Source organism: Dromaius novaehollandiae, chromosome 1 (genome assembly GCF_036370855.1).
Source record: "Dromaius novaehollandiae isolate bDroNov1 chromosome 1, bDroNov1.hap1, whole genome shotgun sequence".
Taxonomy (NCBI): domain Eukaryota; kingdom Metazoa; phylum Chordata; class Aves; order Casuariiformes; family Dromaiidae; genus Dromaius; species Dromaius novaehollandiae.
Window position 1 is genome coordinate 162,533,563 of NC_088098.1, and position 22,495 is coordinate 162,556,057.

At 40.1% G+C, this 22,495-nt stretch overlaps 1 protein-coding gene across 9 annotated transcripts in view; it reads right to left on the reverse strand.

Annotated features, from left to right (window-relative positions):
• The window catches only part of MBNL2 (muscleblind like splicing regulator 2), a 116,453-nt gene that overhangs the window by 86,704 nt on the left and 7,254 nt on the right, over positions 1 to 22,495 (reverse strand). Inside the window, exon 1 of one of the 9 annotated variants that reach the window (XM_026119427.2) lies at positions 8,817 to 9,051. The exons of the other annotated variants lie outside the window; for them this stretch is intronic. The gene's annotated coding sequence lies outside the window, so the exon portion shown is untranslated. Of the gene's footprint in view, positions 1 to 8,816; positions 9,052 to 22,495 lie in introns of those variants that run through there. 9 annotated transcript variants of the gene reach the window in all.

Genomic DNA, 22,495 nt, shown 5'->3' on the forward strand with positions numbered 1-22,495 from the left:
TCTCTGTCCATCATCTGAAATAGTAGTAACCATGGTACCACTTTACAGCAACTCAACTGCCTGTCCGCTACCAAAAAAAGCACTATTATACTCTGAAAAGACAGAAAAGGGAGAGACTAAAAAAAGGTGCAGTGGTATTCTAGTTTTATGCTTTCATGACTTCATACAAACAAAGCTTGCTCTATTTGCACATTAAAAGATTTTTAAAAATTAATTATCATGGTTTTGTAAAGTTCAGTGGGGATTCATAATTTAAGGTCCCCTGTTTTCTGGCTTCCTTACTGGCACACTTTCACCAAATGAGCAAGCTCTGTAAGGACAACTTAAAGAGCAACCCTGCTGATGCACAAGGCACAACACCGTCTAAATCTTGTAACTGCAGTACCAGAATCAACAGAGGCACACGAACAAAAAAGTTCAGAATCTTTAAATCAGAAGAATAGAAACACACAAGAATAAAAACCACTCTGCTGTTTCTGAAGTCCTATTTTAAGCCAATCATTTTTACCTTCCACATGAGGCACTTCAAAGATGAAAATCATCATGTACCTTCCTCCTAAGTGAAAAGTATGCTAACTTTCTGGTATCCAGAGGCCAAGAGGATTGAGATCAAGGTAGTTATCTCCCTAACGTCTACCACATATAACAAAGCAGAACACTACTACTAATTCTGCTTTATTTTCATCTAGCTTTTAGAAAATAACCTATACTGATTCCTATCACAAGAATCATACACACTTAAGTTTAAGGATCCACCACACAATTCTACTGTGGCACAGCTAACTCTCACCCATTTCACTGGAAGCCTTAAAACGCTGAGTGCCTTTCATAGCGCCGTATCACCTACAAATATGTTTACAAGGGAGCCTCAGTTTGTGTTTTTAAAAGTACAATTCTTACAACTGCAGAGAGAAGCTAGAAAATACAAATCCTAAAATTTTAAAATTAAACAAAAAGAAAGCAAATGAATCCCCTCTGTCTGTAACCTGATGATCTTTGCGAGACTTAGTCCTCATGATTTTGGAGGCACAGCAGTCTTGATGCTATGAATCTCATGGTTGTTTCGAGAAATTTAGTTAAAAGAAGCAGCTAAAAGTGTAAAATACTTGCAGACAGCATGAAGACTGAAGTTAGAGTAGAAGTTTTGGGCCAACAAATTCTACAAAAGCGTCCAAAATCAACAAATTCACGTGGTTAAATAGGATGCTTTTATTTCTAATAATCTGCTGTAATTTTCATGAAGACAACTACCAGCAGAGTCCCCCCTTCTGCTCTTTGCAACCTATCCATGAAAAATAAAGAGATTGCAGATGATACCAAAATATTTAGAAGTCAGACCTCAAGCCAACTGTGAAGAGTTACAAAAGTATCTCACTAAACCAAGTACACCAGATGATAAAATGACATCCAAATATAACATAAATATAGGCAAAACAATGCACATGGGGTAAAAAAACCAAAACAAAAGCAATAATACACACACAACAAGACACTACCACTCAGGAAAGGGATCTTGTAGATTATGGGCAATTTTATGGAAATGTCAGCAAAATACTCAGTGGCTGACAGAGTATAAAAGTAGAAGAACATTTAGAAATATTGACAGAAAACAGAAAAAAGTTACACTAGTACATGAAGTCATGAAGGACATAAATCTTGCATAAGAAATGAAGTTCTGATCTGCCTCATCTCAAAAAAGATTGCAGCAGAACTAGAAAAGAGAGCAAGCAGCAGCATGATCACTGCTATGAAAAAGACGCCATACATGCAGAGACAACAACAAGGCTTTTGCAGCAGAAAGAATATGACATTCATATAGAATGATGAAGATTACTAAATACGACTAGCAGCCAGTGAATTACCACTCAGGAAGACATACAGAAGGCAGTCATTTTTGCTCAGGGCAAACAACTAAGGTGTGAAATTTAGCTGATGGTGAGGTGATTTAGGATAGGTGATCTGCTGAAGGTCAGAAATACAAATTGGTTTAAAATGTCAAATTTTCAACTGAAAAAATTCAGAATATTTAACAGTCATCAAAATCACTAAATAGGTTCAGATGGAAACTCCTCATCAGAAAGTCTCCACCCTCTGATGACTAGAAGCCAGAATCATTTGCCAGTCGGGTGATATATTCCTGTCCTCAGCTGACCTCTTTTCCTTCTCAACTTTAGGACTGCAATTCCTTACACATAGCCTAGTTCTGTGACTACAACTGGCTACAGATCCATAGGGACATACTGGTCCTCAAATCCAGCCATGAGAAAGCTAACACTTTCATCTTTTATTTCAAACAAACAGATTTCAAAGATAGGAGATTTGTACCACCTATCTTCAGACACCTAAAGGTGCCACTGGTGACTGAAAAGCACAGTCTCTTTAGTCTTCTTCAGTGCCAAGGGAGAGACAGGTTTCCTCCAAAGAGGTATTCAGACCTTAAAGACACAGCTTTATCTCCTGGAGATACCAAAAAGCTACAGACCTTGATGATGTTATTGTACATAGGAATCCCTAAAAGAGTGGAAGAGTGGTTGTGCTGCACAGGAATGATTTAGCAACCTGGGCAGGCAGAAACGCTCAGAAACATGTGGTTGTTCTCAGGCCACCCTCCCTTGCCCTTCAGGTTTTGCGTTCTCCTCCTCAAGAAGCTGGGGAAAGAAGGAAGGACAAAAGGAGAATAGGAAAACAGAGGGGAGGAGGACCCTTATGCTCTACCAAAGAGTCCAACCATTTCCAGCTCCATGGATGAGGTCCAGGTCCATGAGATGGATTTAATTCCATGTATTGCTCTCAAGCTCAACCCTCCTCCTTTAAGATGGAAGTTGTGGCTTCTTACCACTTAGGTCTTTTAATGCCGAAGATTAAGCCATGGATTGCAAAGCCTTTGAAAGTGACCTCACTGCGCAGTCAAAGGAGTGAGCATTAAATGAAGGCTAAAAAGAAAAAAAAAATTGCTTTCTAAACATTTCAATACAGTCACTTTCAAAGGCTTTCATGCCCTGTCCACCAGGGCAAAGAAAAACTTCAGGTTTTGGGGTCCCCCCTGCAAATTATGGCAGTTTAAAAAAAAAAAAATCCAGGCTGGAAGTGTATCCCAGGATTAGCAGAGGGGACTAAAATGCACAAGAGAACTGGAAAAATACATACGAAGTGAAAAGTTTTTAAATGTACATGCTACAGCTCCAGGACAGTGGCACACGGTCCTGCTAGCGCCTGTTTAGCATGCCAATAAGGACTGCGGCACTGCAATCTGTAGCACAAGCATTCCACACGCAAGTGAGCTCTTGTACAGAAACCTCTCACTACATAAAGGTCTGCTAAAAAACACAGGAATCATCGAGTTCTTGCTTGCCCTGCAGCTCCACACCTCACTCCCAGGACTGCAAGGGGCATTTCTGCTCTTCCACTTGCGACGACAGGTGGCCAGCAGCCCAGCTCCACTTGTTCGTGGCGCCCCAAACCTCGCCGTTGGGCAGCGGGTCACGATCAGACTGACGAGGAGAGGAAGACAACCATTGCTTTCCTCACAGCAGTAAGAGGCAGTACACAGGAATACTGTGCTATCAACCAATACAGCTGTCAGGGAAATCCCATAATTATCATGGCAACCTTTTAAATAAATAAAACACAAGGCAGTGCTGAAGCCCTGCATCATTAACCGGGTACACACCTACACTCCTGCTGCAGATAGGGGAAGGGAACGACCCACCAGGAGACCAGAGACACAGTTAGAGGGGTTTGTTTACAAACCACAACAGCTGTAGGGCTGAAATATTTATATAGCTGTTGATAACAGTGGGGTAAACTGTCTAAAAAGGGGAAAGGAATAATAAAGAAAACTGGACGAAAGGTAGGCTTTGATACTCTACAAGGCCGCCGCTTCCCCTGCCTCAATGTCAAGGAGTCTCAGAGAAAGCTTCAGCTGAAAGCTTTAAAGCAGAAAACAAACACACTGAAATCCATCATTGAAAATCATATTCTGAGCTCTTGAAAATAAATGGAAATCTTGTCACTTCACAATTTAATCTTAGTTTCAGCCTGTAAGTTCAGAACGCTGTCTATTGTATATATAAACCACAAAAACGACAACAGATTCAGGAACCGGGGTGAAAAAAGGATTTTGAGCCATTTGGTATACACAAAGCTTTAAAACAGAACATGTAAAGAAAGAAAAATCCTCAAAAACCCAAGAAAGAAATATTATGCCTAGATAGGAGACAATGTTAGAGGAAAAGAAATGTTATTTACTGGGCCTGCCTATTAAAAGCGATCACAAAAAATCCATTTTGAAAGTTACCATCAGAATTGACGAACAGGAGAGGGGGCAGAAAAAGAATAAAAAGCATTTCTACTGAACCTTAGCTCCCTTCCATAAAACTACAAAATAGGTAAAATATTTCTATATTTTTCCTTATCTGAGTTCTCTAACTCTGCCTATTGTAAGAAGTACTATACTCTCACAGAATGAAAGACTTTTACCAACACGTGAACCTCCATACCAATCCTGTCTCTAGCAGCTCATTGTGTGATAACCAGACACTCTTGCACTGGTGTTGATCGACCACTCAGACATTTCTAAGTTACTGATCTAAAAAAGAAAAAATTAATAGACTCTGATGTGAACCATCTGTTCCTACTTCTTCATCTGCTTTTTGTGCAAGAATTGTACTGTTAAAACTCTCCTACTGTCTTATTAGAGGTTTTTTGTATTTCAAAATCACAAAAAGGAAAGACAGTATGCGTGCGTGTGCACATCGCACATCTATACATACAAAACAGGAGAAAGGGCGTGTGTGCGCGTTCCTGCCTTTTACTTACCAGAACTAGAGCTGAGCTCTTAACTGGCAGAGCTGGTGGTATCACAAGCACACCAGATCTGATGCCAGATTTGCAGCTCCAGGAGACCTGTGGGTCTTCTGCAAAGCAGCATGATGAATTCTGCACAATGCTGGCAATTCTCAACAGCTTTAATAAAAACTGCTAGCACAAAAAGTGCTCTGCATAATTACTATTCCCTTTTTATCAGTTATAAGGATTTTTCATTTAATCTCGTGTTGGAAATATTCTTCCATTTTCACAGCTCCCAAATTTTCCTTTTCACCATGCTCAAAATAGCTAATAACACAGAACTTGACATCACCAATGTTGTCAAAGGGAGAGCTTGATGTTGTTACAAGTCTTCTTTAAAAATACAGAGAGAGAGAAATAAGAAGATTAAAAAACTGGCAGATTCTGGAAAGGAGATGCATAATTTCTTTCTTCTCAACTACCCTCTATCCCAAATACAGCTGAAAAGTTTGTTTTTAAACGGAGACTTTGGACTCCATTTATCAATGACCAACGACTGTCACTGCATTTGCTAGTAATGTGTAAGAAGATTAGTTTAATTACACTAGCAGTTAATACTACTATTATTTGTACTTGTTTTCAGCACTGACACCCTCTTAAAATGAGTTTTATTTCCACCCTCTTAAAATGACTTTTATTTTCCTCAGGCTATAATTTCTGCCTGTTTGCAGACAAGTTGCACTGCACTGGTTCACACCAGTTACCCACAGCACATTGTGTTAAACACAACATATCAAATGAGTCTCACAGTCAAAGGCTAAGAAAATAAATGTTTTTTTAAAAAGAAAACGCATACTAACAAATTCTAAAGCAAGCAATTATATTCTCTTTTGCTACAGTTGTGTAACAACTATGTGTTTTTAGTCAAAGGGGAACAAAAATGACTGGGCTTACAAAAAAAAAAAAAAAAAAGAAAAGAAAAAGAAAAAAAGTGTTTCTTCCCTGAAAGCAAGAAAAATGTCTGAAGCCAGGGATTTCTAATAACATTAGAAAACAAGAAATCACTAATAGCTAATATTTGAAGCTTAAGCTCAGCAATGTGTCTAACCAGTGATACAAGAAATTAAAACCATATGTGCGCTTATGAATGAGGAATTTCATTTGAACGCTACAATTCTTCTTTTCTTTTCTCTCAATACTACAAAAAAGAAACATTTTACAGAGCTCTTTACAAATAAACATAATATAGATTATTTCTGACATACTTGTGAACAAAAGAACAACATTCGTTTACAGAAGAGGTGAGTTACCCAGACATGAGTACCTGAAATCACATTAACAGCTGTTTTCCTTGCCCCAGAAAATAATACTTAGAGTATATGGGTTTTTTCAAGGTGTCTATAAAATACATACTTGTAAGTGAAAAACTTGATTTGATTTTATGAAACATTCTGTAAGCACAACACTATCCTTCAGCATGAGTAACTTATTAGTAAATACTAATTTAGGAAAATGAAGAAACTAATTATAAACATAATTATTGCTTGTAAACAGACAGACTGCACACTAAGATATTACTGCACAAATAGATCTGATTAAATTCACAGAACAATTAAGGGAAAAAAGATATTACTCTGAATAAAAAGAGGTACCAGAATTTGGCCTGAAATAATTTTACTACCAAGTATTCATATAGCAAATGCAAATATTGCTTATTTAGTACTATCGCTATCCTCTGAGGTCAAAGTCTACCTAACTATCCATATAAGTATACCTCGAGCAGGAAAGATTTTTTTTCTCTCTCTAATCCCTTTGTCTGCTTGCTTGCGTATTCTGCCTGGTCTTTGGATACAAACTATTTCATTGAGTAATGAATACAAATTTTCTCCTTGTCAGCTGGGCACAGGGACAGTAATTCTGTACACTGCCATCTCAGTGATATGAAAAAAAGCCTCTTAAAATAAAAATTATCATCTGAAAGACAGTCTGAAAACATAAGACCAAGAAGTTGTCTCTAAACTACGCATGAAAATAGTTTTATTTGTGAAAATTAAAATATTAGCTCACATTTCATAGCTTGAAAGAGATGACATTTCTCATGATCAATCTTTGCTTCACATACTTAACACATACTCTGCACACAAACGCTAGCTTTAAACATAGCCAGCGAATGGGTTAAACACACACTGTACATATTCATATCCCACTGCATTTAAAAAAAGGATTTTTAACAACAACATTCTATATCCTGATATAAGATATAGATATAAAGTGATCCTGATACTGGGTTTGAAATTCTCAGAAGACATATACAGTTGATTATACTTAGAGGAGCTTAGCATTTAAAAACGACCGGTTCATAAACTGAAGATGTGTCAACATCCTCGCTCCAGGTCTTTACCAAGCACATAGGCAGGTAACTGGGAGCTTGAGTCAAGCTCATCTGCACAGCGAGCAGGCTCCGAGGAGTTGGGAGATGGCAACAGAAGTTTTGAGCTGTGTCCTGCACTTCTCCTTGAAGGGGGAAGGGGAAAAGGCTGGTCTGGAAGGAATTATTTAGTGCAATGCTTTAAAACTAGTTTAGATTGTTACTAGGAAAAAAATTTTAAACATTCCTCGAAATTATACTATCGAAAGCTTTTCTAGGCCATAAAAACGTCCTTTTATCTAGTTTCTTCTTTAAGACACTGATCTTGAGTCCTCCTCAGCTTATACACTTAATTTTTCCATGCACATCCCATTTAATTACAAATATTGAATGCAGTATTTATGGCATTACAGGAAAAATAAGACAACATTTTCTTGCTGTTTCACCAATGGTCTGCTAGCCTTAAAAAGGCAGAAAATTAAAAGGAAAAAAAAGCTATGCAATATATTGTATGTATACACATTATGCTCCTATAACATAGCTGAGGCCAGCATATTAATTCAGATAGCTGATCGGGTGGGATCCTGAAAGGTACTGAGCACCATCAATGCATACAGCAGTCAAGGAAAGTTGGCCTTCCTTGATCTTTAGGACCTCCTATGATGAGGCAATGTTCTCAGACCCTCCCAGCAATAACCTAGTGCAGTTTGTTTCCAAAGTCTAATAATAATAACAACAATTCCAAGGAAAAAAAAAAAAAGGAACCTCCTCATTCCTTCCAAAATTTTACAGGCTTCTGTCTAAATATCCTTTTCCTCCTCTCCATAGCATTTAACATAAATCTTCACCACTGCTTGCTGAGGCTCCTCCTTAGCGAGAAAGTTAATGTGTCTCAGCATAGTGAAATCATCGCTTTAAAAGCCCTCCTGCTCATTAAATTATTCTGCTAGCTGTGTGTTCTCTCATTAAAAATGTATAAAGATCAGATAATTGCAGTAAGTATTAACAACCTTGTTTTCATATAAAGGTTCTATTTTGCCCCCAAGACAAAGACCTGGAAATGGCAGGGGAAATGTTCAACTGAACTACAATGTCAAAAACTCCAGCAGCTTGCCTTCAAGAACACAAGGAACCACTGTGTATTCAGAAATACCCATACTTTCACAAGGGAATAAAATATTGTAATCTTACTGTATGGCTCCTTCATATCTAATATAGTCTATCTTGGTTTAGTTAAAGCCTCCGACAGGGAGTTATTTAGATCAGCCACTCTAATTCACATAAATCTTCAAACATATCTGTTATAAACTTCACAGATTTCCAGGTTGACTCATTCTCTGTATTAAAGCTAGGAAGCACTACCAGATGACAACCCAGCTAAAAATCCAATTAGGGTACAGCACTTCTAAAACATACTGACCTATTTCTTTTTTTACTTGTGTTATTTTTAATATACATATACTCATGTTCTATTTCTGAAGAGAGCTATTTATATTTGTAAATTAAATTCCCTTAGCAAACAAGATAACATAAAATTCACTTATTACACCCAAATCGCCAGAGAAATCTTGTTTCCCGACTCCCCCGAGCAACACATATGGTATGCAGCATACTGCAGCAAACTCTTTAAACATTCAATAAAAGACAGTGATCCTCCTACCTTGTTTAGCTCTGTCTACTCGGCACATTTCCAGCACCAACTGAAACATCGGATATACACAAATAACTGTCTCGTTCCCATTGCATCATGATGATGAATAATTTTCACGTGAAATAGTTAACACTGCTGCTTTTCTGTGCCCAGGAAGCCTTGTGCCTTATCGGGGGATTTTTCCTCAGATGATGAAGCAAAGACACAGCCTAAACTCTGTTGCTGAAAGACTGCAGCCCTCCCTTCTAACAAATCCCTCCCAGCATATGGCAGCCAATCGCACCCAAGCTCGTCACTCCTACTGCTCTTAAACTGATTGTAATAGGATGATTGACATGGCAACACAGTGCTTGTAATGTGTAAAAACAATGCACCCATACTGATGAACCAGGAATTTCCCTTGCGCAGCAAAGGAGTTTTGCTGGCGGGGTAAGGTGACACCTTCGCGAAAGAACATACGTAGCAAAAGCAAACAACTCCCTTCCCCTCCGTTATAAACGCAGCCAACCCCTTCCTTGCACAATCATTTTAAAAGCTTTTGTTAATCATAAATGCATAGGCAAACAACATTTTTTAAACACTAGAACTGCAATGGTGCTATCCCTTTTGCAGGTAAGAGTTAGTCCTGCAGCACAAACCACATAATCTACCCTTTATTTTCAAATGCAGCCAAATTCAGACAAATGTGTTTCCTTTTTAATACTGCATATCCTTACTGTGTAGTCGCTGCATTTAACAGCAATATATACATAGTATCTTCCAGAAAATTTGAAAACAGTTACTACGGACTACAGGTATAGGATGCTTCTTGATGAAAACATAATCAATATGATAACTATTTTAATATCCCTGGCAGACAGATCATATTAGCAGCATCCAAACTGTGGTATGTGTGATCAGCTTACAACTCATGTCCATTTGTATCGAGGTTCAGGCATAAGAACCATGATACCAGTTGCCATTTTCAGGCCCAACTGTTGGCAGCTTGATGTACTTTGTACGCAATGCCTGATGTTGACCAGTTTTCTCACAAATTCTGCTGAAGTTTCAGGACAAGAAATCAAAGCAGCCAAGGATTATTGAGCAACAGCTGCAAAAAGGAAAAATACAGAAAGGAACACAACCTGAAAGGCAATGAAAAAGGGTGGAGATTGCAGCACAATATTATTTTGGAAAACACTGTACTAAATGGATTGTATTGTACAAAAATGCATAAAATGTATTTTAAAAAAATCTATTAAAAGTTTAGAAATATGAATAGACAAGAGAAAAACAAAGCTCTCATTCAACTGGCAGTCCTATCCCAAGGCCCCATTGTTTCCAATTGACCGTTTTGCATAATGTTAATAAATAAATAATAGAAAAACCCCACTATTTTTCTTTGCCACAAGTGAAAACTCTCCTTTGGGCTTCATCAGCTCTCATCCAATTTGCTAAAATTGCTTCCCCTCCAGCGCAGGCCGGTCAGGCCTTGGTCCACTTGCGGGCTGCAGCGGGTGGCTCCGCGGTCCCAGCCCCATGCGCCCTGGCTCCCTGCGCCCACGCTGCCTCCCCCTCCTGCACTGCCTCGCGCCCGGGCTGCTCGCTCGCCTCCCCCTCCTGCACTGCCTCGCGCCCGGGCTGCTCGCTCCTGCCCAGGAGGCTCCTACCAGGCAGCCTCCTCTTTGCTGAATCACCCCCTCCAGTCTCGCTTTATTCACGCACTATTTAAAAAAAAAAAAAACCAAAAACAAAATAGCTGATTCTGCCAGGTCTCGGGAGACCCCGGAGACAGTCCACGCTCTTGGCAGGGTTGGCCACTCCAGCTATTATTAATGGGGCTTGGTGCTTCTTACTGGTATTTTCACATTCTTTCGACTTTGCCAAACGTGAACTGCCCGTGTTAAAATTTTCTGCGCTGGACATCTGCTGCAGGATTTGTTTTTCTGCCACAAACAGTTTGCCCATTTCTGAGGTAGCCTAGACAAAAATCTGTTGCTCTGCCATTCTTCTCACCGGTTTACTCAGGTTCTCTGGTTCCCCTGCCCTTGACAGGGTAGTCTTCAAACTTGACAGTGCTGATTGCTCTCTCTCTCTCTCTCTCTTTTTTTTTTTTTTTTTTTTTTTAAATCAAGGATACCCCTCTTGCTAGTCTTAAGAAAACATGCTCATATTTGGCAAAGCTACAAAACCTGCTAGAATTCAGTCAATAAATACCATAACATTTTTTTGAACTCTGCAATGTAAACCTTCTGCAGTAAGCGCCCCTCAACTCCTCCAAATGTCTGTATGCAACTAGAAAGGCACTGTCCAGACACTGCGAGTCTGGACCGACTGAGCATGTAATGGGCTCAAGTTGTAGGAGATTAGCAGGATTTCCCCTGTAACTGCTGCTCCCATCTGCCAAACCTCAGAGGCTGGAACTGCTGGTGGGATGACAGTCTCTCCTGCTGCTTTTGTGACCCTTTCTGGTAGTGCCCCAAGGACATACCAGAGGAAGACCACCCTTGAGAGAGAACTGCAGTGGGAGCAGGAGAAAGCTAACATGAAGCATGAAGTTAGGCAGAAGACCCGGCAGAGACCCGGTGGACTTGCCAGTGAGGGGCAGCAAGATATCATATGGACAGGACAAAATGGAGAGGCACTTTCAGAGAGAAACATGCCTGCTAACACACTCCGTCCTTCATCCTCGAGGGAGCCCACAACTTAAATCCCCTCCACTCCCTCCGTGGCCATTAAACTTCAGTGAAACAGCCGTAGAGCACAGCATGCTTTGAAGTTGGCAACGCTCCCCACTATCATTGCTCCCAAATAAAGACAGCCCAACTGTCAGAAACCTGGATTGTAAGGGTACCTCTTCACTGCTAAGCAGAAGTGGGCCATGGGGCTAGTGCAGGTACCGGCTGTACAGGTTTCTTAACAGCTGGCCCCCTCCCCAGATCTGTTCTGAATCATTCCCACCAGCTCTCATGGTCAATACCTGGATACAGTACTGGGCATGTCTCTCCAAAGGATGAATATGTGCCAAATCCAGCTCCCTTCAGCCTATGCAGTCCTTTAAAACTCTCCCAGAAGGCCTTACACTCTCAAACACGCGAGGGCATGAAACATCCTCAGTTTCAAGCTGCAAGACCACCACACCAGTTGGCTGCAATACAGCCCTTATGATTATTTCGGGCACTGAGTCAACTCCCTCCCAAAACACACCCTCCAAAAATAATAATGATGCCTTATGGCCCAGGCACACCACACAGGGTCCAAAGATGACCCACAGCCAAATGGTACATAGCCTAGACACTGCCAGTCTGCTCTCAAAGGAGCTAGCCCTATGCACTGTAGATGCAAGCTGATCATGTTACCTGGCTTCAGGGCCAGCCCTCAGTCCCTGGCCCTTTTCTGTGCAGCAGCGCACACAGTCAAGGTCTCACCCATGAACCATATCCACACTCACCTGACAACAGATACTATGAGTTTTTGGAGGAGGTTAGTTTGTTTCTAAGATGGAAATTAGCAAGTTACCTCAAAAACATTAAGACTAAGACAAGAAGCACTGGGATTCAATGCCGTCCACACAACCTTGCTTCAGCATCCTCGCTCCATAATGCATATGCTCCATCTTTAACTACACAAACCACTGCCTCAGTCCACGTACAGGACAGACTGTTAGGGGAATCACTCAGTCCTGTGGTGAATGACAGCTTTGTGGGCAGGACTCCTGCCTCCTTCCTCACAAAGCTGGAAGGCATAAAGTGAGTGAACAAGACAAGGGATTGCAGGAGGAGAAGAGGTAGTCTCACAATTAAGGAAAAGCCAAGCATTGTTCTGAAAAACTGGAGCTTTTCCCGTCTCTGCCAAAAAGTTCCCATACAAAGATAAGTCAATCAGTTAAATTAAAAACATTTAGCTGGCAACTGGGCAATGTCTCCTCATCTTCTAGTTCAGTGTGAAACATGTAGAGTCAGATTTGCAGAATCAGAATTTTTTGCAGAATTAGATTTGATTTTGCAGAGCTTCAGCTGAAGTCAAAGGGGCATTCTGGTCTGTATACATAATGTGATCTATAAAGCTCAAGTGCTCCAAAAAGTTATTCCTATGCCTCTCAGATTTTGAGCCCAAAACCAGCAGCCACATGCTCACCTTGATCCTCTTGTGCATTATTACATTTTAGTCCCTCTCAAGTCAAAGGATAAAACGCCCCTTAACTCACAAGGCAGTGCTGAAAGTAAATCATGTCATATTTGTGAACCCATCCGGTATGCCCCATAGCTCATGAGAAAATACATAATCTGTCTCAAAAGTGGTGTTTGAGTAGTGTGCAGCAAATAATGCATGAGTTCATTGGGGGGGAAAAAATGATTTTTAAAAATACCTGCTCTGGTGCATTGAGTGAGGTGTTCCATAGTGACTGATCCAGAGCTGAGACATATCCAGCTGATCACTCATCTTTCACATCAGTTACAAAAGGACACAATTTTAACTTTCAGGCCTATTTATAAAATCTTATTATATATTTAATTGCAAAATGGCATAATCAAAGAGGAGCAGAGAAATTCAGATGTCAAACACGACAAAGAATAACAAATGAAAGGTAAATTCTGAATACAGAAAATGCCATCTGCTCTGTCAGACATGCTTCTGTAATTAACAACTCAAAGTAAAAATGCCACAAAAGGTGACTGCTACAAATGATTTTCTGAACAGTGCAGATGTAACTTTTACAGAAAACTGCACTATTTGGGAGGTTAAAAAAAAAAAAAACTGAAACATACAAGGCTTGCATTTTTTTCTTTAGTCTTGAATAATAAGAATTAGATCTAATCCCAGAAACATCCAACTTCTCAATTTAAACAGAGTTAGGTGAGATGTGTGGAACATGTATAATACTGAGCGCTTAAGATGCTAAGCAATTTACATGATATTTATTATAGCAGAAAGATGTTTTGAGCCACGCATAGATGACTTGTGGCAACAGTGACATTTTCATAAGTTCGGCAATGGTGAGAACAACTTCAAAACTATTTCTTTTGTCAGTAACAGACTCTTCCACTAGTAACTTTCACAGCCACTACTACAAGCAAAACTCAACCTTGGTAGCTATGGACTGAGCAGTAGCATACAGAAAATTTGAGGCAGCTGCCGATAGTGTAAGTCTAGATATCTAGACCTACTTATACATAATACCACTGATGCCAGAGCCTTGCCCTTGCAAGCTACCTCCCTATTCCCATCTCTAATGGCGCTGAACTGCTGGTAGAAAACATTGTGAATTACTTAAAAAAAAAAGAAAACCACACACACAAAAAAAACCCACCAGCATTACCCAATACTCAAGTTAGTAATTGGAAACAGGTTTACTGTTCTGAAAAGACACTGCTAGGTCTAATTTTGGTTTTAAAAATACACTTATCAGTAAAAACAGTATTTCATTGTTTAAACATCCTAGCAACCAAACATTGTAAGGTCTCCCTAACCTAGAACAACTTAAAGTTGATTGTAAACAGACGTGACAACAGGCTATTCTATTTTCATCATCTATGCTGAGAGAAATACGAAATGAAAACACACCACAAAAGCAAACATTATATATGCAAATTACATGTTAGGATTCAATCTTACCAAACTTAAGGTGGCTTCTGGAGGCCTTCCAAATACCCTCTCTCATTCCAATGGTTGCAGAGGGAATTTAAGCCACATCTAAACTGAGAGATCCAAACACATGGGTTCAGGCACACACCCTGTCTGCATCCTGACTTGATTTTGGGATGACACCAATTCCCCATTAGGATGAAAACTGAGTACATATGCACCCTCCCTTCACACACTGGTTTTGGCTGGGGCTGGCATGTTCTCAAAAGTGAGCTGTAGTATGCTCCAACAAGGTTTTATAGCTGAATATTTGAAACACATCCCAGGTGCACTGGAGAGCTCAGCTGCCTCTGCATATAGCTTTATGCACTTAGCCCGAAATATTATTTGACCAAATATAAACAACCACATCTCACTGAGTCATTCTACTCCCCCTCTCTCTTTATAGTCACTGAAGAGAAATAGGCATTCGTAGGCTGTGATTCATCTTATCCAAACGTAGGTATCTGAATTCTAACAGATGTACCATATCCTATAAGTGCCTGGGTCTCTCTATTGATTACCTGAGCTTGTCACCCTTACTTTCCTTCTATTAAGTCTTTCATTAAACATATAAAAGATGAAATCTTACTATACAAGAAGCTTTAGTAGGAACCTAAAATTTAGATACTTAAGTTACACACATGGGATAGTACTTTTGATTTTCAAATTCATTTAAAATAACTACAGACGTTAACACATAGCTGAAGAACACCTGTGTTTTGACAACATGCAGTGAGAACTTCGGTGTAAATCCTCAGCTTGCTATAAGCATGTCCCAGCTCTGCTGCTATATAAGCCACAAACTTTTGTTCTCCTTTGTTGCATGTTCTTCTATGTTGAACACATTTCTTTTTTTTTTTCTGACTAAACATCAATTCTTACATTTGTTCATGCTTTCTTCCATTTCCTCTCAATGACTGAGTGAAACCAAGTTAACCAAAAAGGAGTTGGACTGGGATTGTCTTTCTGATTGTTTTTGGTTTTGCTGAGGATTTTTTTGCGAGGGAGGGTTGGTAAAACAACTGCTTTCTTGCTGACTCTGTCTGTATAAGTTCAGTAATATATAACGGGCAAACCATATATATTAATCAACTTTTAGAATGCAGACTTATGCAAAAGTTTTATCAGGAAAACGACTTTTTCTTCATGACAGCTGAAAAAGCTGTTTGCAGGCTGATGATCTGAAATATCAAATCACAGAAGTGTTATTAAAATATTAATCTTTAAAAGTTTAGCCATCCAAAAAGCAAACATTTAGTGCCATTTTAGACAGCCTAGGGAATTCCCGTTGGCCTCCATCCACCACTGCAGAAAAGACTGGGTCACTGGCATGTCCTGGGTCATATCTGTCAGCCCCATGCAGATGTCTCAGATATAAAGTGGCCTGGTATCATTTCAGATGTTGTATATTTAGATATCTGAACCCACCACAAAATGTGAATCATTTCCTCAACACACTTCAGAACAGATGTTTCCAACTCTTTTAGCAGAATATGAAAGAGGTAAACCCAAAGCCAAGTCCTTTACCTCAACCCCTGAACACTATTCAGAAGAGCTCTTTTTATTATTTACAAGGAATTTACGAGGAATTATTTACATTATTTACAAGGAATTTTTTTATTATTATTATTTAGAATTTATTATTTACAAGAAATCATATGGTAAGGGTACAAACAGTATTTAAGCCAGCAACATATGTAATAAATTCAAGATAAATCCTTCCCTTGGTTAACTGACTTCATGCCCCCTTATTCTGTACAGCACCCACCACAATCAGGGAAAGATCTGATGGAAGTCTCCCAAGTCTTACTCTAGCTGAAATAAATGCTGAATGCTCCAGCCTTCATAAAAACATATTTTAAATCCACGTGGTTGTGAAGAATACTTTCCAAACGTGTCAAATGTAAAAAGAAAAAAAGAGTTGTGCTTTAAGTCTTCAATATCCAGCTAGAAACAATGGAAAGGTGTAAACTGCCACTATTCAGTAATGCCTAAACAAGCTTTAACAAGACACTGAGTATTGGAAAGTTCTTCCATTGCTGGTAAAAACATGCTCCTTCCTCCTCAGATTCCTCCATGACTAATTTCCTCCATTGCTATTGTTCTGGCCTCAGATTTGGAGTAGTTCCTATTCAAACTCACAACAAGAGGAAATCATTTGATAAATCATCTAGGCAGAGAACTTGCTAACCCCATCCACAAAGCCATATACAGTATATAGGAAAACCCCCTTGTGTTTCAGGAAGCATAGGTGGAGGATGTGTATACTTAAATTCCTGCCGCTTAATCTGAGAAGCTAAAATTTACTGGCTTCCTATAATAGCCGATCTACTGAGAAGACAAAGCAGTAAGATTTGTCATCTAAGCAGTTCCTAAATTACCAGAATTAATCCTTCACATAATTGGAATACTTTTTTATGTAATCATGTTTTGTGCAGGTAAACCAAATATGTACTTTTAAAATCATCTATGAAACTTCAATTATCAGCCTCCAATGTATCCGAAATCCTACATACAATTGAAGCAATGGCTGCAAATAATAAATCTTCTGACCAGTGATGTAATGAAGACCTTTGAATTATCTTTTAAATCCAAAAGCTGTATTTTATTACTCAATTATAAATTCACAGGGAAAAAGATGCTACTGAAACTAAACTAGTATTCTGAATTTCCCCATCTTCAATTAGCACAAAAGTAATCCAGCTCACTCTTTTTAATTCATTAAAATTATTCTATTGGTTTTGCACACTACTGCAATATATGTGTAAAATGTTCTGTTGCCATTTAACAGGTGATGCTAGCTACCATTTCCCTACAAGCTGCCACTTAACAGCCTGAGCCTGTAAGGTAGACCCCCAGGGGCACGCAGCAAAACCAGCAAGCAATCTTCACTGTAAGCAGAGAAAATAGGCTCTCAGAGACTTCACAGAAAATGAGAGCCAATTGGATAATTTTTGTTTTTTAAAATCACTAAGAGTACGATTGAATCCCTCACTCTTTTACAACAATTAATGGCCTGTATATGTGAGAGCAGAGGACTCCATATAATTAACAACGCATTACCTTGGCAAGGAAGGGAGGCCTGGAGTATGTAAGTACAGGGTTTTATTTCTTTCTATGAAGTATGGATGACAGGTAGGAGAAAGCAATGCCAAGCGAACTGCTGGCAAGCAACTAGTCTTTTCGTTAGCAGGCAGCTCTGTTTTGTGAGGTCTACGCGTTTGTGTTCACCTAGGCAAGTTTTTCTTTAAACATCAGAGTTATATGGATTCAAACAGCCATTAGTTTTGCACCAAATTTCAACTTTCACCTCAAAAAAGGTTGCTTTGTTTTAACTTGCTGTCTGATTACTGTGAAGTGCCTGCAATACTTCTATTTGTATAACAGTTTTATTCATTGCATGTGGTCCTTGGCCTAATTACTCTGCCACATAATACTATATACAATCACTAACCTTAACTTCAGATGACATCAGCAAAAATTAACAGAAACATAAAAAATAAGTAGCTGTATAAACAGAAGGAAACAAGAATTGCTTTCACTCAAGAAAAAAAACAAGTAGAAGTAATGAAAGACAAGAAACAAAGTCCTTATGTCTGTAGCAGAAGCACTAAGTGTGTGATAAAATAGCATCCAAAAGCCTAATCTCTGATGGCAGTATGGCTCACACAGCATATGTCAAGATTTAATCCCACCATCCCAAAATTGAAGTAAAAAATTATATAAAAATGCCTCAAAAAAAAAAAAAAAAAAAAAAAGCAGTAGTTCTTTCACTAGGGGTTCAAAGACAGAACCAAGAATTTATCTGTAGGGAGAAGTCTGTAAGCAGATAGACTCCAGCTCTCTAACAGCATGTGCTTTACCTCTTCTGTATTTACTTTGACTCTCCTTTCAAAAAACAAACCAAACCAAAACCAAAAATCCCCCCAAAACCCTAAGTAAAATTGACAGAGCCATTCATTTGGCTATTCCCCCTTATACCAGTTCTAATAATGATGAAATATTGGCACCAAGAGATATTAGTACATCCAAAGTAAGCTCAGAAGGCATCCTGTCTGCTACCTTTGGCTTACTTAAGCACTAGATAAAAGGGACTGCAGAAGAAAAGAGCAAGATGAAGACTGGATCTTTTGCTGTACATAGTCCTGTGAACTTAAGACTGTAAGGCTAATTCCACCACAGTGCACAGTGCTCTTGGGGACCCCAGTGACACCTCACCCGCCGAAGCCACCTGTGGCAGGCACACAAGGAGGAATTTGCTTGTTTGGGCCATATTAACCACCCAGAGGGTGCCGCCCCTTCTCTTTGGGTTGGGAGTGACAACAAAACCTGTCAAGGCAGAAGTATCCTGTAGGTCATCAGGCTGTACATATTTAGGCCCACCATACTGATCTCAGGATCGATCACTGGAGCATTACTGTAGGCACTAGAAAAGCAGTACTGAGAACACAAAATTAAGCTTAGCACCAAGGATCACAAGGTAGCTGGTCAGCTCAGTTCAAAGTTGTACAAAAGATACTGCTTCACATTCTGAGAATGAAAAATCACAGAAACACTGCCTGGAAGAGACCTCCGGAGGTTACCTAGTCCAGCCTCTCACTCAGAGATGACTATGAGCAACACTCAATCAGATCAGCTGTGGCTTTGTCTCAAGTCCTGAAAAGCTCCTAGGACAGATATTAGCCTCTCTGGATGACCTGTTCCAGTGCTGCACCGCCCTTCTAGTGAAAGAGATGTTCCTAATGTCCAATATTAATCTCCAAGCAATAATTTTTGGGCATTGCCTGCTGTTATGTCATCTCGCACTACGAAGACAAGTTTGGCCCTATTATCTTTGTAACTACTCTTCCAGTAGCTGTAAGCAGCTGTCCCTTAACCTCCTTTTTTAAGCCTTAGATTGTCTCTTAGACTCCTTTTCATCAGCCTAAAGCAGCCCAGCACCATCAACCTCTCTTCCTAGCTCTAATCCCCTATTCATATTAGTAGACCTTTGCTGGATCTAGAGATGACAACATCACTTAACCTGAGCTAAAAGCATCGCCTTTCAGCAAAAGCAGTCACCATGTGCTCAGTTCCCAATGGAAGAACTAGAAAGACTTCTAGCTTTCTCTCTTCCATCTCCTGTTGGCGCAGCACAGGTGGGGGTAAGGGAATATCACTCAAATGTTTTGCATTTGCTTCTTTTGATTCTTATTTGAACTACTGACAGAAGGAACAGATAAAATGCCCAGAATCGGGCACATAAAGGTCCACAGAATTTTTGGCCCTACTACTTCTATCCTCTCAGATATTTCATATATTGAGTGCACTTCCATTTTACAAAGATATCTACAAATGACACACACAAAATTTCATCAAAATCTCTTCCAACTACTGAAAGACACCTGACCAACAGAAGAGTAAAGTCATCAGTGCTTATATCCTAGCAGAGTTCCTTATAGATCCTTCAGAATCCAAAGTTTGGTATGGACAGTTCCATGTATGGCTGTCTCCAAAGATTTATTTTTGGGACAACATAACTTCAAGAGTACTGGTATCTGAAAAACATAACCTTTAATAATATGCCCTTCACTCCTTTTTTCAGTCTTTTTTGCTGAAAGACACAAACAATGAACAAACTGAAAAAATCTTGCTGAAGCAACTACAGCAATTTCGATCATTCCTTCAGTTTAGAAGATTCTTGGGCAACAGCTCAATCCTAAAAGCTCTGAGCGTGAAGTTCCATGTTATCCCTTTTTTCATTTTTTTTTCCAGTGTGAGATTGTCTCAGAAGAAACTTCTCCATCGGGGACTTAATAGTAGCGGTGATCAGCTCTAGTATGTTTGCTACTGCCTGTGCCCCTGTAAGAAAAAAGTGCTTCAATCATCTTTGAAATTTTTAAAGAAGAAGGAGATGAGCTTTCCAGAAAGTGAAAAGAATGCTCTGATAATCCGTCTGTCAGCCCTGGGCCATCACCACAACTCAGACTACCAGATCACTTTGCTGCTTCATGAGGGAGGAGTATTGAGCTCCACCCAGCTCTGGCCTCCAGTTAGTGCCACACTATTAGTCAAGAGACCACTTTACAGCTCAGAAAATATATTGATTTTTTCCTCCCTCTTCCTCCAATTCACAACAGTGAGGACAGGTTATTTCAAGAAAATGAATGACTGAGGCCACTGACAATTCCTCCTTCTGCTGGAATGTACACTAATCTTACCATTACTGCTATTATGTCCTCACCCTTCCTGTCCACACTCACCACTACTCCCAGAGGATGCGTTTCTAGTTCTGACCAAGCCCAGGATTCAACTGCTTATGTCTCTAGAAAGAAGCACAAGGTATCCATACCTCTCCTGTGACAACTAGCAATCTGAATTGCACAATCTCCTTTATCTGCCATGGTATAAACCAGAACAGGCTGTTCAAGGAATTATGAAAAGAACCAGAGAAACCTTCTAAAAGCTCCCAGTAGCACAAAAAATACACTCCACAACAAACAGGAAGCAAACAGCATAAAGCAGTATGAAATTAAGTGAATGAATTGAGTAACATTAACACTTATCTGTAACTGCCAACAGAATCCCAACTTCCTAACACAGGTGACTGAGAAGTCAACAAAGGGAGGCATTATGCTGGGACTCCTACTTACAAATGAGGAAGAAATGGTCAAAGATGTGAAAGCTAGGGGCAGCCTTTGCCATAAGATGGTGGAGTTCAAGATCCTGCAAGGAGGGAGTAGAGCAAAAAGCAGGATCATAATCCTGGATTTCAGGAGAGCAGACTTTGGCCTGTTCAGGGACCTGCTTGGAAAAGAATCCCGTGGCATATGGCATTGGAGGGAAAAGACTTCCAAGAAAGCTGGCTGATATTTAAGAATTACCTCCGCCAATTTCAAGAATGGTCCATTTCCACAAGCAGGAATTCAAGCAAAGGTGGCAAGAGGCCTGCATGGATAAATATGGAGCTCCTGACTAAACTCAAACATAAAAGAGAAGTGTATGTGAATTGGAAGCAGGGACAGGTGACCCGGGAGGAACACAGACACACTGTCCAAACATGCAGGAATGGGGTTAGGAAAGCCAAAGCCCATCTGGAATTCAATCAGGCCAGGGACATGAAGGACAACAAGAAAAGCTTCTACAAGTACATAAGCATAAGCTTATGCCAAAGGAAGGCTAGGAAATACGTGGGCCCACTGCTGAATGGGGCAGGGGCCCTGGTGACAAAAGACATGGAAAAGACCAAGGTACCGAATGCCTTCTTCACCTTGGTCTTTACTCATGAGACTGGCCCCCTCAGGAATCCCAGGCCATTGACACCAAAGGGAAGTCTGGGGCAATGAAGACTTACCCTCAATGGAGGGGGATCAGGTTAGGGCACATTTAAACAAACTGGACATACGAGTACCTGGGACCTGATGGGATGCACCCACGGGTGCTGAGGAAGCTAGCTGATGTCATTGCTAGACCACTACTGATTATCTTTGAATGGTCCTGCTGATCAGGAGAGCTTCCTGAGGACTGGAAGAGAGCAAATGTCACACCTATCTTCAGGAAAGGTGAGAAGAATCCAGGGAACTACAGACCAGTCAGCCTCACCTCGATCTCTGGGAAGGCAACAGAGCAAGTAATCCTGGATATCGTTTCCAGATACATGAAGGACAAGAAGGTGATTGCGGGTAGTCAGCATGGATTTATGAAGGGGGGATGGTGCTTATCCAACCTGATAGCCTTCTATGATGAGATGACTGACTTGGAAGATAAGAGCAGCAGATATTGTTTACCTTGACTTTATTAAGGCTTTTGACACTGTCTCCCATAACATCCTCACAGAAAATAAGATGAAATATGGGCTAGATAGGGGGACAGCAAAGTAGACTGGAAACTGGCTGAACTGCTGGGCTCAGAGGGTTCTGATCAGCAACACAAAGTCCAGCTGGAGGCCAGTCGCTGCTGGCATACCTAAGGGGTTAATACTGTTTAACCTCTTCATTAATGCCCTGGATGATTGGATAGAGTGCACCTTCAGCAAGTTTACAGATTGGAGTGGCTGTGAGGAGTAGCTGACACACCAGATGGTTGAACTGCAACAACAACAA